The following is a 23639-nucleotide window of genomic DNA, read 5'->3' as shown; positions in this document are numbered from 1 at the left end:
TAGTTGGCATGTATCCAAAATAATATATTGTATAAGCTCTGAATAGTTCGATAAAGGTTTTGAATAAGTTATATGTAATAATAAATTTTAATTACTCACTATTTTATACAAGTAAAGGTTTTTGAAAAGTCAGTGTCACACTTCGGACTCAGTTTCGGGTCGGATACGGGTTGGGGGTGTTACATTTAATGGTATCAGAGCTACGATTTAGCCGATTCTCGGCATAAACTAAAGTCCAAAGTGTCATAAAATGTGTACATACCAACACAGAGTGAAATTTCTGATCTGATAGGGTAAAGAGTATGTTGTCTTGTCAATAGAACAAGATTTGTATAATATAGTAGAAATTGATTATAGAAATTATCGAAGTGAATCGATAACTGACAAATCTGATGGTGATAGCAATTCACCTGCCCTGGCCAGGCAGGATGAAAAGCAGAAACCTCAGAAAGTGTCTTATAAGATTAAAGGTTGATATCAGAAATTGAAATCATATTTGAATATTGATAAAAGGTTTTCACTGTTTCGAATCGAAAAAGTAATATGGAGAAATTTTGTTATAATGTGAATAAGATAGAATATGGTGAACAAGTGTCACCATAAGGACGTTAAAAGATCTAAAGATGTGATTAGAATTTGTTGAGAATTCGAGAATAAGTGCATCAGTGATAAGCGTATAAGATATATACAGCCAGAGTTGATGAGTTTGAAATAAAGGAATAGTACCGTGTATAAGCAAGAATGTGGATAGAATAAGGGTTTACATTTTGGATGGATAGAGTTAGCGTTGGCTAACCAGATTATGTGATGGAAAAGGTATAGAATTTAATATTTTGAGATGTTGTCAGGATAAGACAACCAAATATAAAATGGATCTGGATACAGTTGTATATTTGGACCATAGTAAGGTGATATAGTAAAGGAAATAAGGATTTGTATATTTGAGCAAAGCTGAGGATTGATAAGAAGAGTTTGAGAATATATATATCAATGATCAGTTTATAAGACAAAGGAAGTTATGATGTTGAGTTTGAATAATGGAAATTTCAGGATGTATGAGAATGGAGGTGAAATTGACAAGTTAAGTAAACGAATTTTGAGATAATTTTGATTGGAAAGGATGTATGTGATTGGTTGACTAGGGTTTGTGCCCTAGATTGGACAAATGTTATTGATTAATTGTCAGAGTAAAGGTTATAAGATTGGAAGAAAAGGTAAAGTTGAGTTAATCAATTATGATGTAATGTAGTTGTGTATTCTGATTAGATAGCTATGATGTAGAAAAGAAGATAAGTATTTGCATGGAACCTTAAGGAAGGAAAATACAAGTATAAAATGAAAGAATGAAGTTTTGTATAAGTAAATGGGTTATCAAAGTTATGAGGATGCCATGAAGATTGGTACATAGAGATGAGTATAGGTGATAAGACAAGAGTATGTGAACATGAAAGGAAAGATATGATTTTGGGTATAAGGAATAATGAAGTAAAGAAATGAAAGGAACTTAGTTAAAGGATCAGATACGATAAGGGTTATATGGAAGTGTAGATGATAATTTTGATATAAAAGTAAGAAAAGTGTGCAAGGTGATGTAAAAAGATTCTTTAAAGTGTATGTTGAATCATATTTAAAGAATATTTAAGGACATGTTTTTGGTTAAATGATGATGGAAAACAAATTTGGTTATTATTGTAAGGCAGTTAGAGATGAATTTCTGATGTTGGGTGGTGAAAATGGATGTTACTGTCTACATGATTAGTGATATTATATGAAGTCGCAGAAATGGTCAAAGGAAAATGCATAATGGAATGAGAGAAAAGACAGAAAGGGATTAAAGTTACTAGTTATTGTTTATATGATCAGTGACAGTAGATAAATGTATAAAGGAAAAAGGTAGTTGAAGAAATAAAGGAAGAAAATATTAAGAAAGGAGGTAATATGAGAACAATAGAAGATGTGTTCTTATTGATTTGTTTAGTGAAAATTCGAGGATAAATTTTCTGTAAAGGAGGGGAGATTTGTAACATCCTCAATACCGGGTTAGTACCAAATTGTAAAATTTCAGGAATTGGTGATTAAAGTGGGATAATTGAATAGTTTAATGATTTATTGGAAATATGATGAAGGTTATTTAGTAATTATTGAATGAAGTAAAGGGTAAAATAGTCATTTGACATAGAAGATTTTTATTTTCCTTTATTAGATAAGGAAGCCATGCGGAAGAGAAAAGAAGGCAAAATAAACTTCCAGAGTTCTCTTCTTCTTCTTCAGCCGTGAGTCACCATGACAAAGGTGAGTTTTGTGGTTAGTTGATTATTTGTTGAAATAAAAGTTGGTTTATGATTATTAGATGATAACTAAGCTTAAGGAAAGCTTAAGTTATCTTAAAATCAAAGTATGATATAGTTAGGAGGGATTAAAGCTTTGAGGTTCTTGGGTGAAATCTTGAAATAGAGTTCATAACTAGAGTTGGAAGTTAAATTTGACTTGTCAATGGTCTAATTAAGAAGTTAGAAGCCATAGAATTGGAATTAAAACATATTGCAAAGTTGGTTTAATTCTTGAGTTACATATGAGGAATAAAATTTTGAAGCTAAAGATGGTTTATATGGATATAAATTGGTTTAAGCATATGTATATGAGTTGAGAACATGAAAATGGTTGAAAGATGAAGTATTTGAGTTGTTTTGAGTATATTTTCGGGCTTAAAAATGAATTATGGGCTATGAGCATCGATGCACATTCAAGGTGCATCGATGCACATTCAAGATGCACCGATGCATCAAGGGTAAATTTCCAGAAATTGTTCAGAGTGTATCGATGCACAGGAAGTGCATCGATGCACCCATTAAAAATGAAAACATCGAATTCAATTAATGCATCGATGCATAAGGAGTGTATCGATGCACATGCTAAGGGATGCATCGACACACATTAGAATGCATCGATGCACTTCAAGGGAAATAGAATTATACCTTTCTTTTGGTCTAAGAAATGATAGATTAGTGTATATCAATTGGATACTAATATGTATCAATGTATGATTTTATAGATATCGAATACGAACAAGTCCCAGAGCGATTATCAAGTTATGATTCGATCGAAAGAGAGGAAATTATAAAAATGGATTGGAACTTAGTGAGGCCAAGGTGAGTGCGTATTATTTTAAATATGATGTTTAATGTGAAATAAGACTTGCGACAAGTCTAATTTCTATAATATTGTGCATGAAGCATAAACATGAACCTGTGTTTGTTATGAGTGTCTGAGTTATATGTTATGGTATGTGTTGACATGTTATTGTATATGTATTTCATGGTTGATGTGAATATATGCTATGTTATGATGATATGATAAGAAATTATATGAATATAAAAGAGAAGTTATGTGATAAGATCTTTGAGATATATAGAAATGGAATATAAGATTACGCGAATACATGATATGGGATAAATTAGGTAATAATATGGGAATATGGTAAAAAGCGAGTTTAGAAGAAATGATGGGAATGAAGTAATCAAGTGTAAAGGTTATATAAACAATAAGAATGTGAGTTGGGTAAGTGAATAGTGGTATGAACATTTATGTGAAATAGTAAAATAGAATTATATCATTGAATGAGAATTAAAACAAGATAGATAATATTGACCTATATGATGATATGAGACTTGAACATAAGTGATAATAGGAACATATAAGATGAGTTAGATGGGAAAAATACATATGCTTAAATAAAATTATGATATATGGGTTGTATGATGGAAATCTACGTAGTCATATTAGAAAGTTATAGGTACTATATGAATTGAATTAGGTAAATAGATTAGATTAGTATATAAATGAAATAATAGAAGTGACATATGTTTATGAGTGTGACAGATGTGATATGATCTAGGTGAATATCATAGAATGAGGTATAAGCTATATGATATGAGATAAGTTATTTTATACATATATGATATAAGCTATTAATTAGGACATATGAGATTATGAGAAGGAGAATATAAATGATGTGAATACAAGTATAGGAAAAATGATATATACATATATATATATATATATATATATAGGAAGATGAATTATATGAATACACATTTAGATGATGAAATGATGGATTATATGAACATGTGAATATCTATATATATATATATAGGATAAGACATAAAAATAAGATATAAGCAATGTGACAAGAAATGTGAAATAGTATGAAAGGTGGATATGAGCTACGTGATATGTGAAAGTGATTTATGTGTTTATACGTATATGTGATTCAATTTATGTGACATAATCTACGTTTTATGTGAAAGTGAACTACGTGTTTATGTGAAAATGTGAAATGACATAAATGATGATGCCCATGTTATGTGACATGAGAGCTAGGGTATAGTTGGCATGCCAAGAGTTGAGGGTCTACGCGGTCCTTCGGGACATATATGTATTCTTTGGAACATGTGTGAGGTCTTTTGAGACACATACTTGATCCTTGGCATATGTATATGATTCTTAAGGAATTTTCTACGTGGTCCTTAGGGACAACCTTATATGGCACTTCGGTGCATTTCTACGCGGCACTACGGTGAAATTCTACGTGGCACTTCGGTGCATTTATACAAGTTGTGGTGACAACATTAGTGCACAACCTCTATAGACTCACATATCTATAGTTCTCACATGTGTACATGGGCTAATAAGAAAAACAACAAATATATTACATGTGATTTGTATGCTTTTGTGATATGAATGGTATTATATGATTTATATGATGATATGTGGATTGTATGATTAAATGAGGCAAATGTTGGTTAAAATGCTAGGTATAAGAGGATATGTATTAAGTGATATAAATGATGATAATATTGATAATGAAATAAGGCTAATGATGGAAATGATGAGTGATGAATATATGTGTGTATATGTTTTTATATGTAAAGATATATATTGCATATGTGTTATAGGGATTTGTTACATGAATAAGGGTATGAGTGATAGTAGTAATTATTCATGCATGATTACAAGCTATAGTTATATTTTATGTTTATTGCCTCACTAAGTCAACGACTTAGCGTGTGATTGTTTCACACGTAGGTTACCGAAGTGAGAAGAGTAAGAGCAGTGTGGAGCAAGACAGGTCAGTTCTCCTTACCAAAGGTCAGATCAGAAGAAAGGTGAATAATATGTATTTTAATACATAAAGTTCTAGTTGGCATGTATCCAAAATAATATATTGTATAAGCTCTGAATAGTTCGATAAAGGTTTTGAATAAGTTATATCTAATAATAAATTTTAATTACTCACTATTTTATACAAGTAAAGGTTTTTGAAAAGTGAATGTGACACTTCGAACTCGGATTCGGGTCGGATACGGGTTGGGGGTGTTACATTTAATGGTATCAGAGCTACGGTTTAGCCGATTCTCGACATAAACTAAAGTCCAAAGTGTCATAAAATGTGTACATGCCAACACAGAGTGAAAATTTCTGATCTGATAGGGTAAAGAGTATGTTGTCTTGTCAATAGAACAAGATTTGTATAATATAGTAGAAATTGATTATAGAAATTATCGAAGTGAATCGATAACTGACAAATATGATGGTGATAGCAATTCACCTGCCCTGGCCAGGCAGGATGAAGAGCAGAAACCTCAGAAAGTGTCTTATAAGATTAAAGGTTGATTTTAGAAATTGAAATCATATTTGAATATTGATAAAAGGTTTGCACTGTTTCGAATCGAAAAAGTGATATGGAGAAATTTTGTTATAATGTGAATAAGATAGAATATGGTGAGCAAGTGTCACCATAAGGACGTTAAAAGATCTAAAGATGTGATTAGAATTTGTGGAGAATTCGAGAATAAGTGCATCAGTGATAAGCGTATAAGATATATACAGCCAGAGTTGATGAGTTTGAAATAAAGGAATAGTACCGTGTATAAGCAAGAATGTGGATAGAATAAGGGTTTGCATTTTGGATGGATAGAGTTAGCGTTGGCTAACCAGATTGTGTGATGGAAAAGGTATAGAATTTAATATTTTGAGATGTTGTCTGGATAAGACAACTAAATATAAAATGGATATGGATACAGTTGTATATTTGGACCATAGTAAGGTGATATAGTAAAGGAAATAAGGATTTGTATATTTGAGCAAAGCTGAGGATTGATAAGAAGAGTTTGAGAATATATATATCAATGATCAGTTTATAAGACAAAGGAAGTTATGATGTTGAGTTTGAATAATGGAAATTTCAGGATGTATTAGAATGGATGTGAAATTGACAAGTTAAGTAAATGAATTTTGAGATAATTTTGATTGGAAAGGATGTATGTGATTGGTTGACTGGGGTTTGTGACCTAGATTGGACAAATGTTATTGATTAATTGTCAGAGTAAAGGTTATAAGATTGGAAGAAAAGGTAAAGTTGAGTTAATCAATTATGATGTGAAATGAATGTAGTTGTGTATTCTGATTAGATAGCTATGATGTAGAAAAGAAGATAAGTATTTGCATGGAACCTTAAGGAAGGAAAATAAAAGTATAAGAAATGATAAAGAATGAAGTTTTTTATAAGTAAATGGGTTATCAAAGTTATGAGGATGCCATGAAGATTGGTATATAGAGATGAGTATAGGTGATAAGACAAGAGTATGTGAACATGAAAGGAAAGATATGATTTGGGGTATAAGGAATAAATAAAGGAATAATGGAGTAAAGAAATGCAAGGAATTTAGTTAAAGGATCAGATACGATAAGGGTTATATGGAAGTATAGATGATAATTTTGATATAAAAGTAAGAAAAGTGTGCAAGGTGATGTAAAAAGATTCTTTAAAGTGTATGTTGAATCATATTTAAAGAAGATTTAAGGACGTGTTTTTGGTTAAATGATGATGGAAAACGAATTTGGTTATTATTGTAAGGCAGTAAAAGATGAATTTCTGATGTTGGGTGGTGAAAATGGATGTTACTGTCTACATGATTAGTGATATTATATGAAGTCGCAGAAATGGTCAAAGGAAAATGCATAATGGAATGAGAGAAAAGACAGAAAGGGATTAAAGTTACTAGTTATTGTTTATATGATTAGTGATAGTAGATAAATGTATAAAGGAAAAAGGTAGTTGAAGAAATAAAGGAAGAAAAGATTAAGAAAGGAGGTAATATGAGAAGAATAGAAGATATGTTCTTATTGATTTGTTTAGTGAAAATTCGAGGACGAATTTTCTGTAAAGGAGGGGAGATTTGTAACATCCTCAATACCGGGTTAGTACCAAATTGTAAAATTTCAGGAATTGGTGATTAAAGTGGGATAATTGAATAGTTCAAAGATTTATTGGAAATATGATTAAGGTTATTTAGTAATTATTGAATGAAGTAAAGGGTAAAATAGTCATTTGACATAGCAGATTTTTATTTTCCTTTATTAGATAAGGAAGCCACGTGGAAGAGAAAAGAAGGCAAAATAAACTTCCAGAGTTCTCTTCTTTTTCTTCAGCCGTGAGTCACCATGACAAAGGTGAGTTTTGTGGTTAGTTGATTATTTGTTGAAATAAAAATTGGTTTATGATTATTAGATGATAACTAAGCTTAAGGAAAGCTTAAGGAAAGCTTAAGTTATCTTAAAATCAAAGTATGATGGAGTTAGGAGGGATTAAAGCTTTAAGTTTCTTGGGTGAAATCTTGAAATAGAGTTCATAACTAGAGTTGGAAGTTAAATTTGACTTGTCAATGGTCTAATTAAGAAGTTAGAAGCCATAGAATTGGAATTAAAACATATTGCAAAGTTGGTTTAATTCTTGACTTACATATGAGGAATAAAATTTTGAAGCTAAAGATGGTTTATATGGATATAAATTGGTTTAAGCATGTGTATATGAGTTGAGAACATGAAAATGGTTGAAAGATGAAGCATTTGAGTTGATTTGAGTAGATTTTCGGGCTTAAAAATGAATTATGGGCTATGTGCATCGATGCACATTCAAGGTGCACCGATGCATCAAGGGTAAATTTCCTGAAATTGTTCAAAGTGTATCGATGCACAAGAAGTGCATCGATGCACCCATTAAAAATGAAAACATCGAATGCAATTAATGCATCGATGCATAAGGAGTGCATCGATGCACATGTTAAGGGATGCGTCGATACACTGTAGAATTCATCGATGCACTTCAAGGGAAATAGAGTTATACCTTTCTTTTGGGCTAGGAAATGATGGATTAGTGTATATCAATTGGATACTAATATGTATCAATGTATGATTATATAGATATTGAATACGAACAAGTCCTAGAGCAATTATCAAGTTATGATTCGATTGCAACAGAGGAAATTATAAAAATGGATTGGAACTTAGTGAGGCCAAGGTGAGTGCGTATTATTTTAAATTTGTTGTTTAATGGGAAATAAGACTTGCGACAAGTATAATTTCTATGGTATTGTGCATGAAGCATGAACATGAACATGTGTTTGTTATGAGTGTCTGAGTTATATGTTATGGTATGTGTTGACATGTTATTGTATATGTATTTCATGGTTGGTGTGAATATATGCTATGTTATGATGATATGATAAGAAATTATATGAATTTAAAAGAGAAGTTATGTGATAAGATCTTTGAGATATATAGAAATGGAATATAAGATTACGTGAATACATGATATGGGATAAATTAGGTAATAATATGAGAATATGGTGAAAAGCGAGTTTAGAAGAAATGATGAGAATGAAGTAATCAAGTGTAAAGGTTATATAAACAATAAGAATGTGAGTTGGGTAAGTGAATAGTGGTATGAACATTTATGTGAAATAGTAAAATAGAATTATATCATTGAATGAGAATTAAAACAAGATAGATAATATTGACCTATATGATGATATGAGACTTGAACATAAGTGATAATAGGAACATATAAGATGAGTTAGATGGGAAAGATACATATGCTTAAATAAAATTATGATATATGGGTTGTATGATGGAAATCTACGTAGTCATATTAGAAAGTTATAGGTACTATATGAATTGAATTAGGTAAATAGATTAGATTAATATATATATGAAATAATAGAAGTGACATATGTTTATGAGTGTGACAGATGTGATATGATCTAGGTGAATATCATAGAATGAGGTATAAACTATATGATATGAGATAAGTTATTTTATACATATATGATGATATAGGTTATTAATCAGGACATATATATATATATATATATATATATATATAGGAAGATGAATTATATGAATACACATTTAGATGATGAAATAATGGATTATATGAACATGTGAATATCTATATATATATATATAGGATAAGACATAAAAATAAGATATAAGCAATGTGACAAGAAATGTGAAATAGTATGAAAAGTGGATATGAGCTACGTGATATGTGAAAGTGATTTACGTGTTTATATGTATATGTGATTCAACTTATGTGACATAATCTACGTTTTATGTGAAAGTGAACTACGTGTTTATGTGAAAATGTGAAATGACATAAATGATGATGCCCATGTTATGTGTCATGAGAGCTAGGGTATAGTTGGCATGCCAAGAGTCGAGGGTCTACGCGGTCCTTCGAGACATATATGTATTCTTTGGAACATGTGTGAGGTCTTTTGAGACACATACTTGATCCTTGGTATATGTATATGATTCTTAAGGAATTTTCTACGTGGTCCTTAGGGATAACCTTATATGGCACTTCGGTGCATTTCTACGCGGCACTACGGTGCAATTATACGTGGCACATCGGTGCATTTATACGAGCTGTGGTGACAACATTTGTGCACAACCTCTATAGACTCACATATCTATAGTTCTCACATGTGTACATGGGCAAATAAGAAAAACAACAAATATATTACATGTGATTTGTATGCTTTTGTGATATGAATGGTATTATATGATTTATATGATGATATGTGGATTGTATGATTAAATGAGGCAAATGTTGGTTAAAATGCTAGGTATAAGAGGATATGTATTAAGTGATATAAACAATAATAATATTGATAATGAAATAAGGCTAATGATAGAAATGATGAGTGATGAATATATGTGTGTATATGTTTTTATATGTAATGATATATATTGAATATGTGTTATATGGATTTGTTACATGAATAAGGGTATGAGTGATAGTAGTAATTGTTCATGCATGATTACAAGCTATAGTTATATTTTATGTTTATTGCCTCACTAAGTCATCAACTTAGCGTGTAATTGTTTCACACGTAGGTTACCGAAGTGAAAAGAGTAAAGAGAAGTGTTGAGCAAGACAGATCAGTTCTCCTTACCAAAGGTCAGATCAGAAGAAAGATGAATAATATGTATTTTAATACATAAAGTTCTAGTTGGCATGTATCCAAATAATATATTGTATAAGCTCTGAATAGTTCGATAAAGGTTTTGAATAAGTTATATGTAATAATAAATTTTAATTACTCACTATTTTATACAAGTAAAGGTTTTTGAAAAGTCAATGTGACACTTCAGACTCGGATCTGGGTCGGATACGGGTTGGGGGTGTTACACGAGGTGCCTTGCAAACTTGTGCCACTTGTAGGGTTCGACTATATCCATTACGACTGGTCTAAAACCACCATCTTGTTCATCAGTGAAAATGAACCCCAACTCAAAGAAAAGCTTACAATTTTTGAAGTTTTGAAATCTTTTATTTGTCGCTTCATTAACAAATTAATGAGGAATATGGGATTCGACCTTTGTAGGTCTCATTCGTACCATTTTTATGCCGGTTTGAGAGTGAAATGAAGAAAAGTTGAGAACTTTGTTTGGCTTCAATGACATCGGCTATGGAGGAAAAATGAAAGAACAAAGAGACAAAGAAAAAAATTAAAAGAAATAATGGGAGAGATGGAGTGAGTGGACGATTAAGAGAGAATGAGTGGATGGGGTAAATGGGTAGGTGTAAATGTAACTGCAAGTAATAACTGAGATGTGAAAAGACAATTAAAAAAATGGAAATATAATAAAATAAAGAAAGAATAAAATAATATTTCCCTTTTTCATTCTTTTTCTTTTTCCTATCCTTGGTAACCGCTCCAACGTACGACTGCATTACTGGTGGGTCCCTGCAAAACATAACAAAATGTAATTATTCACAAGATATAATAAAAATAAAAATTATATTTATTTTTTATGCGTAATCAGCGAAATTCAATCCCATGACATTGAAATTTGATTTTCAGGCAGGCACACTCAAGCGTCATGCAAGTAAACATCGACTTGTTGCACATAGGTAGAGCTCCATTGTAAATTTTTAGACGCTGGCCATTGAATTTGAAGATTGTTCCATCATGTATGTTCTTGATGTCAACTACTCCATGGAAATTGACATTGTGCACCTCAAAAAGTCATGACAATAGAGATTTGAGCTTCCCAAGAAAAGTTTAAGTCTGGAATTGTAAAGAAACACTTGTTGGCCTACATGAAAATACCATGGATTCAGTTTTTGGTCATGCCACTTCTTTGTCTTTTCCTTGTATATCTTCACATTTTTATATGTATGTGCCCTAAACTCTTCCAACTCATTAAGTTCTAGTCATCTCTATTCCCCAACTAACTGAGCATCAAAATTCAATCTTTTAATAGCCCAATACGCCTTATGTTGGAGCTCAACAAGGAGGTGACAGTCCTTCCCATACACCAACTTGAATGTTGACTTGTCTAGAAGAGTCTTGAACATTGTTCTATATGCCTAGAGTGCTTTATCTAACTTCGGTGACCAATCCTTCCACCTTGGATTCACCACTTTTTCTAAAATTTGTTTTATCTTACGGTTGAATATTTCAACTTGACCTTTTGTCTGTGGATGATATGTCATGGTAATCTTGTGATGAACTCCATACCTCCTTAATGCCTTGGTAATCAATCAACTTGTTATCGAAGTGGGTTCCCTCATCACTAATGATAGCTCGTGGTACTCTAAACATAGTAAAGATATTCTTGTGCAAAAACTTGAGCACGATTTTAGAGTCATTCTTTGATGTCGTAATTACCTCCACCCACTTGGATACATAATCCACAACAAGTAATATGTATAGATCACCTCCAGAAAATGAGAATGGTCCCATGACATCAATACCCCAAACGTCAAATAGCTCAATTTTCAAAATACCTTGCAGCGACATTTCATGACACATGTATATGGTTCCAGTGCGTTGTCATCGATCGCATGACTTGTAAAATGCCTGAGCATCTTTGAACATAGTTGGCCAATAAAAAGTTAACTGCAGAACCTTGGCAGCAGTCCTGGCTCATCCAAAATGGCCTTCACTAGGGGTCGTGTGACAATGGTATAAAATGTCTCGTTGCTCTTCTTCCGGTACACATCGTCTAATGAACTGATCAACACAATGCTTGAATAAATATGCCTTATCCCGGAAATAGAACCTTGCATCATGATTGATTTTTTTCTTGCCCTGGTTGTTCAAATCAAACGGTAATATTCCAATAACAAGAAAATTATCAAGGTCAGTGTACCACAAGATTGTCGTGGCATATAAGATTTTCTCATTAGGAAATTCCTCTTGAATATCTATAGTGTCATGTCATTCAAAATTGTTCTCTAGTCTAGATAATTGATCAGCAACTTGGTTCTCAGTGCTTGTTCAATCTACAACCTCTAAGTCAAATTCTTGCAAAAGTAAAATCTATCTAATAAGTCTAGGTTTGGCATACTTTTCGTTCACTAAATATTTTATAGTTGAATGATTAGTGTGAATAATAACTTTAGTGCTAAGTAAGTATGGTCTAAATTTATCAAAAGCAAATACCATGGAAAGTAATTTTTTCTTAGTGGTTGTGTAGCTCAATTATCCTTCATTCAAGGTACGACTAGCATAATATATAACATGGAAGAGTTTACCTTGGCGTTACCCTAAAACAGCTCCTACAACATAGCCACTTGCATCACACATCAGCTAAAATTGTGATATCCAGTCGGGAGGAACTACAATTGGCGCTGAGATCAATCGTTCCTTCAGCTCAGTGAATAACTCATCAAACACAAAGTGATGGTTTTGTTGAAGCAAAGTGAATAAGGGCTTAGAGACTTTAGAGAAATCCTTGATGAATGTTTTATAAAAGCCAGTGTATCCAAGAAATCTCCTTATGCCCTTGATAAAGGTTACCGGTGGCAAATTTTCAATCACTTTAATTTTTGCTTGGTCCACCTCAATTCTCTTGTGAGATATCTTGTGCCCTAATACAATGCCTTCAGTCACCATGAAGTGGCATTTCTCTCAGTTTAAGACCAAATCAGCCTCCTCACATCTTTTAAGAACTTTTGCCAGGTTTTTGAGGCATCGCTCGAAATCATCTCCAGAAATAGAGAAATCATCCATGAATATCTCAAGGAAGTCATCAACAATGTCCCAAAAAATCTTGCATGCAACGCTGAAAAGTTGTCTGGGCATTATAGAATCCAAAAGGCATCCTCCTAAAAGCAAAAGTGGCATAGGGACAAGTAAATGTAGTATTCTCTTGGTCTTCTGGTGCGATGGCAATTTGACTGTACCCAAAATACCAATCTAAAAAGTAGTAGAATGCTTTGCTTGCCAGTCTATCCAATATTTGGTTGATGAAGGGTAGAGGAAAATGGTTTTTCTTTGTAACTTTATTGAGCTTACAATGATATGTACATATCCTCCATCCAGTGGATGTGCGAGTGGGTAATAGCTCATTATCCTCATTTGTAACCATAGTTGTGCCACCTTTCATTGGTATAAATTGAACAGGTCTCAGCCGTGAGCTATTTGACATAGGGTAAATCACTCCAGCATCAAGCCATTTCAAAATTTCTTTCATTGCCACTTTCTTCATAACAGGGTTGATTTTTCAGTGTGGTTCTATAGAGTTGTCGTGGTATTCTTCTAGCAGAATCTTATGCATGCAAATTGTGGGACTAATTCCCTTCAAATCAGCCATAGTCAAACCAAGTTCTTTCTTATGCTGCATCAACACACTTAACAAACTTTGCTCTTGGTTAGTAATAAGGTTAGAGGAAATAATCACAGGTAAAGTATTATCGCTACCCAAGTAAACATATTTAAGGTGTTTGGTTTCTTCTTCAATTAATGAGTTCAATTCAGATATGCCTTGGTATTCTTCAGGGTCATCAGCATGCTTGAGAGTATGAAACACATTGACAGTTACAAGCTGATAGGCCATTCTCATAGTGAGTTCACATTTTTCACAATTTATCAAAATATGACCGGTGGCTAGGAAAGGTCTACCTAGAATGATGGGTGCCTTGGCATCAACTTCACAATCAAGAATAAGGAACTCGATTGGAAACAAAAATTTATCCACCCTTAATATGATATCCTCGACTCTCCCTTCTAGTCTAACATGGGATTGGTCGGCAAATTGTAAAATCACAGAGGTGGGTATCCCATCTTTTATGCCAAGCTTCAACAATATGGACTTTGGCATTAAGTTCACACTTGAACCAAGATCACATAGTGACTTTCCAATAAAATTAACTCCTATAGAATAGGGAATAATGAATCTTCTCGAATCATTTTGCTTTGGTGGCAACTTACTCAATGAAGAACAAAATTATGTTGCCTTGGCAACTGTCTCATACTTCTCCACTTTCCTTTTCTTGGTGCAATTTTCCTTAAGAAATTTGGCATACGTAGACATCTATTCAATAGCTTCCAAGAAATGTACATTGATATGGAGTTGATCAAGAATGTCCACAACCTTCTTGAACTAAACTTTGTCATTATGCTTCTTCAATCTTTGTGTGAAGGGTGGTGGTGGTTGATAACTCCGTAAAAAGACTCAATTTGTAATATTTTCACTTAAGTTATTGCTCATCTAAACAAAGTAGGCATAGTATTTTAGTTGCATTTAGTTACATATAGGTTATATTAGCTTGTGGTGGATAAATTTTGCTTAGGCAAGATTTATTTGGTCTGACTGATTCTGCTGAGGAGGAATGGTTGTTTGGATTGTGTTTGTGTAGGAAACCTACAGAGGTAGAACATTTCAGTCGTGACAACGTAAATTTGCAAAGGCCAACGGAATATATGAGAACGTGAGGAGTATATTTATCTCGCCTAGGCAAGTTTTATATGAAGAAGTCTGAAGCAGGAGTGACGAAACCACCTATGTAACACGCCAGCTGGATGACTGATAACTCCATAAAAATATCATATTTGGGACCTTTTCACTTAAGTTATTGACTGTCTAAGAGCTCATATAGGATCATATAGATGCATTTAGGAGCATATAGTTGCATGTGGTGAAATTTTGTTTGTCGCTGTATTTTATTTTATAATCAATGTTTCTTTATGGGGAAGGTGTTTTGTTTAATGATGTGCATGATTTGGGACCAAGGATAAGTAAAAAGAGATTGCCATGACATGATGAGACTACTGAGCAAAATGCGATTGCCGTGACATCTCGGATGACATTTCTGGGCAGAAAAAAAGTCAAAGAATATATTTTTAGTAAGAGCCAGCTGTCATTGACTATACATGATTTCTACAATCAACTATAAAGGAGGGGACAATTACCATCTCTACACCAACACTCATATAAAAGGAATGAACTTTAGGGTACTAGGGTAATTTTAACACAAAACCCTAGGTTCATTCTCCTCTATAAATAGGAGATGAAACCAGACTTTTTGAGGAGACTTTTGAAGACTTTTACACAGCCGCCAAGAGCCTAAAAATTCGGAGAAAAAGATCTCTCTTTTTTCCGTCAATCATTTTTACCGTGGCATTCCACCATTCACAAGCTAAAGGGAGTGACGAACTAGGCGTCCGAGAGGAGCTAGATCGTTGGGACAGTTTGTAGTGGTCGAGGTAAGCTTCGGCAGTGCACGTCGAAGGCTTTTCCTCATTCCCTTTGCTTTTTGCTTTCATATTTTATCTTTTGGGTTGTAAGGCATGGATTAACTTGCTTTGTGCTTGCTTATTTCGAACCCCACCATGAACTAATCCTATTTGGTGGGAGTTTATTTTGGATATTTAAGTTTTTCTTTAATAAATGGTTATCTTTCTATGTTAAATTCTGTTTTGTTTATATAGCTTAGTGACTTAAGGTTGTAGGAGCTATGAGAGTAGTCATTCCTTAGGAGATTACTTAGTGTTCGACAGAATGTCTAAGTAGCACATCCTTAGTATTCGAGAGAAACTAGGGAGGAACCACATAAGCAAGGGGTTCTAGATAGTAACTAGGCCTAATCCACCTTAGAGATACGACTAGGATTTCATTTGACTAAAAGGAGTTGTGCATGAGTGATAGGTTAGATGTTAATGCTGCTGTAAAAAGGAATTTCTGAGACATATCCTATTATGTGGACCAATAGGATCCCTGCAGTAGCTAACGCCAATCGGTTTTGCCAAGGCATCTTCAATCTGTCAAGTCCCTTAACTAGAGATATCATAGGGCACCCTTAGTAAACTTTGTCGGGCATATAAGGCATAGAAGTAAGACCATTCTGAAAAGTAGGCTTAGATTTTCCTAAGTAACTCCTATCATTAATTCCCTTAGTAGCTTGACGTGTGAGGAGTCTAAAGTCCTTATAAGCAAATCCAGTATTTACAGTTTATTTTGCCTTTACTCTTTTATTTGTTTGCACTCAGCACAATTCAATTTGCCATAATATCTCAATTTACTACCATATTACCATTAGACAATTTCCACAACATCCGTTCATTTTCCCACAACATTTTCATTTGCAAATAACATCACTAACTTTACTTAGGTGACAAAGTAAAATGCTTTAACCAAACTTATCAATTTCCCCTAATCCCTGTGGAGATGATACTCACTTATCACTGTATTACTTGTTCGATTGTGTATACTTGCACATATATCCACACTCATTTATAGTACACACAAAAAGCGGGCAAGTTTTTGGCGCCGTTGTTAGGGATTGGCAACTAGAAGTTAATTTGTTTTGTCAAAGTATTTTCATTTTACTTGTTTATTTTTATTTATTTTTAGATAGTTTTACTTTTTAGTTTTCTTATCTTTTTCAAGTTTTTCGCGGTTCTACTTTTTAGTTTCCTTATATTTTTTCATGTTTTTCGCGGCGTATGACCAGAAGACATTCGAACGAGCCATTAGAACCGGTTGAACCTGAGATTGGGAGGCTTTTTAGGAAAAGAAGACTTGCTCAACTTTCAAATATGTATCAAATTGGAAATCAAGGCATTGGTCATGAGGATGATCAGAATGCCGAGGCAAATCTAAATGCTGGGAATGCAACCCGGCCTCGTGCCATTCGTGATCACTTAAACCCGATCTTAGATGACTTAAATCCTGGAATAGTGGCACCAAAAATTTAGGCAGCCCACTTCGAGCTCAAACCTGTCATGCTCAATATGCTAAATTCCATAGGGCAATTCGGGGGCATGCCAAATAAAGATTCCAGGCAACATATTCATAACTTCTTGGAGGTGTGCGATTCTTTTCGTCAACAAGGAGTGCACGAAGATGTTCTGAAATTAAATATATTTCCATATTCCCTGCGTGACCGAGTAAGAACTTGGTTGAGTGGCGTTCCAGTGGGTTCTATGGTGTCGTTGACTAATCTGTGCAAAAAAATATTATTGCGGTACAATCCTCCGAACATGAATACCCAACTAAGGAATGACATTGCTTCTTTCTTCAAGCTGATGATGAGTCTGTGTATGAATGTTGGGATCGATATAAGGGATTGCTTCACAAATGCTCGAATCATGGTTTTCAAGATTGGACGCAAGCGGTGATGTTCTATAATGGAGTTAATGCACCCACGAGGATGATGCTAGATGCCTCGGTAATTGGGACCTTACTTGACAAAATCACCAGCAGAGGCATTTGACATTATGGATAGGATTGGCAACAACAATTATCAATTTCCATCTATAAGGTTTGGCCTTGGGCGAAAATCACATAGAGCATTCGAGCTAAACACTAAGGATTCGGTGTTCGCCTAACTCTTTGATATTACTAACATGTTGAAGATTTTGCAAATGCCAAGTGAGGTGAGAGAAGTGAAGGTAGCCCATTCAGCATATTTATTATGCCACGACAATCATCATGAGAGTGATTGCCCGACCAATCAAGAATCCATCAACTATGTGGGAAACTTCAATCGAGGCAACAACAACCCATATTCTAACACATATTATCCTAGATGGCATCAATATTCGAACTTTTCTTGGGGAAGTCAAGGAACAATCAATGCTCATCAACCAGCTCGGCAGTAGAATTTCAATGACTCCCAGGGTTTTCAATCAAATATGCTATGGTATAATTCCAATAATGGATGACCATCTTCATCTAACACCAGTTTTTTGGAGGCCACAATGCAAGAGTTCATAGCAACAACAAAGACAATGCTGCAAGACCATGCGACCTCCATTAAAAACCAAGGATCCCTGCTTCAGAGCCATAGTTCGTCGCTAAGGGCATTGGAGAGTTAGGTTGGTCAGATTACCGTGACATTACAAGAATGACGACCAAGACATCTGCCGAGTGACACTGAAGTCACAAAACCTCATGAAAAAGAGCAATGTAGTGTGCTAACTCTATGGAGTGGTTCACAAATCAATGTCGATGTTAAATTTGGGGGAAAAATCGAAGGATGATTCACCCCCTGTAACCGTACAAGCTGATCAAGAAGTGCTGGAAGAAGTACCAGAGGAAGAAGATAAAGCTGAGGGTTAGTCAAGTAAAGAAACTGAGGGGGTAAATAAAAATGCCAAGGCAACTTCTATTCGTACCCCGTCAGTACAAGAAGTCAGACCCCCGCCCCATTTTCTGGAAAGATTGAAGAAGCATAACGAGGATATTTAATTCAAGAAGTTCGTTGACATTATGAGTCAATTTCAAATCAATGTTCCTTTTCTGGAGGCTATGGAACAAATGCCAACATACGCTAAGTTTCTCAAGGAGATTATGACCAAGGAAAAAAAGGATGAGCAGTACGAGATAATTGCCACGACAAAAGAATTTTGCTCATCCTTAAGCAAGATGCCATCGAAGAGACATGATCCAGGCAGTTTTATCATCCCATGTTCAATAAGAGACAAATTTATTGGGAAGACATTATGTGACCTTGGCTCAATCGTGAACTTGATGCCTAAGTCAATCATCGTAAAGCTTGGGATAGGAAATACGAGACCCACTTATGTAATCTTGCAATTAGCCGATCGTTCATATGTGCGTCCTGAAGGGCGAATTAAAGATGTCATCATGCGGGTTGTCAAGTTCGTTTTTCCTGTTGATTTTTTGATTCTAGACTGTGAGGTCGACGCCACAGCCCCCATCATCTTGGGGAGACCTTTCCTAGCTACCAGTCGTATTCTCATTGATTGTGAGAGGGGCAAGCTGACCATGAGAGTGGCCGAACAACATGTCACTGTGAATGTCTTCCGATCTCTCAAGTACATGGATGATTCTGAAGAATGCCAAAGCATTTTTGAAGTGGATATAGTAATTGAAAAAGAAGCATATCAATATTGCCACAACAAATTTATTCAGATGGATGCTGATGAAGGGTTACTGGAAGACTTAAAGGCGAAAGAGTCTAATGATTTTTCATCTGAGGAACAGTAGGCTAGCTTCCTCAAAGCTAGCCCAGGTACGCATTTTGAACCTTTGAATTTTGAAGAGTTTGTTCCTCCCAAGCCCTCATTATAGCATTTTCCTACCCTAGAACTTAAGAATTTGCCACAACATCTTAAATATGTTTATCTGGGTAGTAATGAAACTTTGCTTGTGATTATTTCCTCTGCCCTTACTCCTAACCAAGAATCTAGTTTGTTGAGTGTTTTGTCACAACATAAGAAAGCGTTAGGATGGACGATGGCAAATCTGAAGGGAATAAGTCCAACTATTTGCATGTACAAAATCCTACTAGAAGAATACCATGTCAAATCCATAGAGCCACATCGAAGATTAAATCCAATTATGAAGCAAGTCGTAATGAAAGAGATTCTCAAATGGCTTGATGCTGTAGTGATTTACCCCATTTTGGATAGTTCTTGGGTGAGTCTCGTCCAATGTGTGCCAAAGAAAGGAGGCACAACCGTGGTGACAAGCGAAGACAACGAGTTTCTACCTACACACACTGTCACCGGGTGGCGAATCTACATGGACTAATGCAAGCTCAACAAGGCCACCAAGAATGATCATTTCTCTTTTCTATTCATCGATCAAATGATGGATCGACTTGCTGGCAAGATATTTTATTGTTTCTTGGATGGATACTCGGGGTATAATCAAATTACCATCGCACCAGAGGACCAAGAAAAGTCAACATTCACGTGTCCCTATGGCACTTATGCTTTTCGAAGAATGCCTTTTGGACTCTGTAATGCCCCGATAACTTTTCAGCGCTGCATGCAAGCCATATTTTCAAACATGGTTTAGGATTTTCTGGAAATTTTTATGGATGATTTTTTAGTTTCTGGATACTACTTTCAAAAATGCCTCGACAATTTGGCAAAGGTACTCAAGCGATGTGAGGAGGCAAATCTCGTGCTGAACTGGGAAAATGCCACTTCATGGTAACCAAAGGCATTGTTATGGGTCATAAAATTTCTGCAAAGAGCATTGAGGTAGACAAAGCCAAGATCGAGGTGATTGAGAAGCTACCCCCACAAACTTTAGTCAACGACATTCGGAGTTTCCTTAGACATGATGGGTTTTATAGACGATTCATCAAGGACTTCTCCACCATATCCAAGCCCTTGTGCACCCTGCTGCAACAAACCCAACTGTTCGTGTTTGATCAAAAATGCCATGGCACACTTAATGAGTTAAAGCGAAGACTTATCTCTGTATCGATCGTGGTTCTCCAAGATTGGATGGCACCATTCAAGTTAATGTGTGATGCAAGTGATTGGGCAATGTAGAGGTAAAATTTTTCATGTTATATATTATGCTAGTCGTACCTTGAATGAGGCATAATTGAACTATACTACCACTAAGAAAGAATTACTTGTCATGGTATTTGCATTTGACAAGTTTAGGCCATACTTGATAGACACCAAAGGCATAGTTCATACCGATCACTCAGCTATAAAATACTTAGTGAACAAGAAAGATGCCAAGCCTAGACTTATTAGGTGGATATTACTGCTGCAGGAATTTGACTTAGAGGTAATTGATAGGAAAGGTACTGAGTATCAGGTTGCAGATCATTTATCTAGGCTAGAGAACATTTCAGAATGCCATGACATTTTTAATATTAAAGAAGAATTCACTGATGAGAAAATTTTATATGTCACGACAATTCTGGGGTATGCTGACCTTGTTAATTTTCTTGTTAGTGGTGTTTTTCCTTATGAATTTAACAGCTAGGGCAAAAAGAAGTTTTTGCATAATGCCAAGTTCTATTTTTGGGACGAGTCGTACTTGTTCAAGCAATGTGCCGATCAAATGATTCGATGGTGTGTCCTCGAAGAGGAACAACAAGATATCTTACACCATTGCCACACATCACCCTGTGGAGGGCATTTTGGAAGTGCGAGCACTGCTGCCAAGGTCCTCCAATCAGGCTTCTACTGGCCATCACTATTTAAAGATGCCCATGAATTTTGCAAAGCATGAGATAAATGTCAGCGCACTGGGAACATTTCCCGACGACACGAAATGCCGTTGTAAAATATTTTGGAGATAGAGCTTTTTGATGTTTGGGCCATTGATTTTATGGGATCATTCCTATCTTCTTTTGGAGACTTATATATATTGCTTGCGGTGAACTACGTGTCTAAGTGGGTTGAAGTTATTACCACACTGAGGAATGACTCTAAGACAGTACTCAAGTTCCTTCACAAGAACATCTTTACTAGATTTAGAGTACCAAGAGCCATCATCAGTGAAGAGGGCACCCACTTTGATACCAAGCTAACTTCCAAGGTATTGCAAAAATATAGAGTGTGACATAAAATTGCCACGGCATATCACCCACAAACTAATGGGCAAGTAGAAGTATACAACCGTGAAATCAAGCAGATACTCGAGAAGGTGGTGAACCCTAGAAGGAAAGATTGGTCCCCAAAACTGGATGAAGCGCTCTGTGCATACCGGACGGCATTTAAGACACCTTTGGGAATATCACCCTTCAAGATGGTATTTGGAAAAGCTTGCCACCTCACAGTTGAGCTAAAACATAAGGCATATTGGGCAATCAAGAAGCTGAACTTTGATGCGCAACTAGCTGGGGAGAAAAGGTTGCTCGATCTGAACGAGATGAAAGAGTTTCGAGCGCAAGCCTATGAAAATGCCAAGCTCTACAAAGAAAAAACCAAGAAATTGCATGACAAAATGTTTTTTCCACGGCATTTTCATATTGGCTAGCAGGTGTTCTTGTTTAACTCGAGGCTCAAGCTCTTTCATGGCAAGTTGAAGTCACGCTAGTCAGGACCATTCGAAGTCCACCATGTTTACCCTCATGTCACTGTGGATATCAAGAACATGAACGATGAGTCCATCTTTAAAGTCAATGGCCAATATCTGAAGGCTTATCAAGGAGCTCCTCCCATGCTTGACAAATATGCATTCTTCTTGCGCGATGTCGAAATCTGCTAAGCATCTTGAGGATGCCGTTACATTTTGGATTTACTCCTATGTATAAATAAATGTTTATTTTGTTACTATTTTATTCAGTTTCCTTTTAATTTTCTATTCTATTTTTCTTTGCAAGGTTAAAGTCCATCCAACCTTCAACCATACCAGCATATGATCCTGAACACTTCAGCTCCACATAATTGCGAAAGCGCAAATGTCGTACGACCGCTGCACCACCACAAGCATGAAGTCAAGGTACCTTGCATTGCATTGAATTTCATAGCATGTAGTTTAGATTTTCCTTAGTTTTTATTTAGCATTAAGGACAATGCTTCTCTCAAGTTTGGGGGAGGTAATGTTCTTAAATCATTGCATGATAGTATTAGTAGAATGAATATGCCATGACATTAGTAAGTGGTTGAATTGGTTTTCTGGAATAAATTAAGGATGCTCGATGATGATGAATTCTTGAGGGCTAGGATTGAATGTACATGAATGTTGAGGATGATAGAACCAACTCTAGGACTTGCTTCTTTGAAACCTTTGAATACATGATTATATGTTTTCATGCTTAAGGAACCTAGAAATTTTTTATAAGAGAACTCTTGCATGTCTTGGAATAAATGATGAAAACCCCACTTTGTAAAAAAAATGAAGTTGTGAATAAATGCTTCGGCATATCTGTAGAGGGACACTCCGCTATGCCATGGCATTTCCTGGAAAATACAAATAAATAAATGGCAACTATAGTATATGAGTGAATGAAAGTAGTCACGGGATGACTCTACCTGACTAGCTCAGGGGTGGAAGGTATGCTCCCTTTCACCTAGAGTGTGGGATAGTAGGTGTGGTGGCCTGACTCCCCTCGTAGCAATGTTAAAAAAAGAAAAAAAAGAAAAAAGGAAAAGTAAACAATGTGGGAGTAAACTTGTAAATGTCATGGCAAAACAGAAAACTTGTGTAGAATTTTTAGGTTTGTTAAGCATGGACTGGATACAAACACGCACACACCCAAACAAAGAATCTTACCCTAGGGGACAAGACTTGATTTCTCAAACAACTCTAGCATGTTGAAGCCAAATGTTCTGAGG

The sequence above is a fragment of the Hibiscus syriacus genome, unplaced genomic scaffold (assembly GCF_006381635.1).
Source record: "Hibiscus syriacus cultivar Baekdansim isolate YM2019G1 unplaced genomic scaffold, ASM638163v2 tig00110307_pilon, whole genome shotgun sequence".
Lineage (NCBI taxonomy): Eukaryota > Viridiplantae > Streptophyta > Magnoliopsida > Malvales > Malvaceae > Hibiscus > Hibiscus syriacus.
This window is presented reverse-complemented; position numbering follows the sequence as displayed.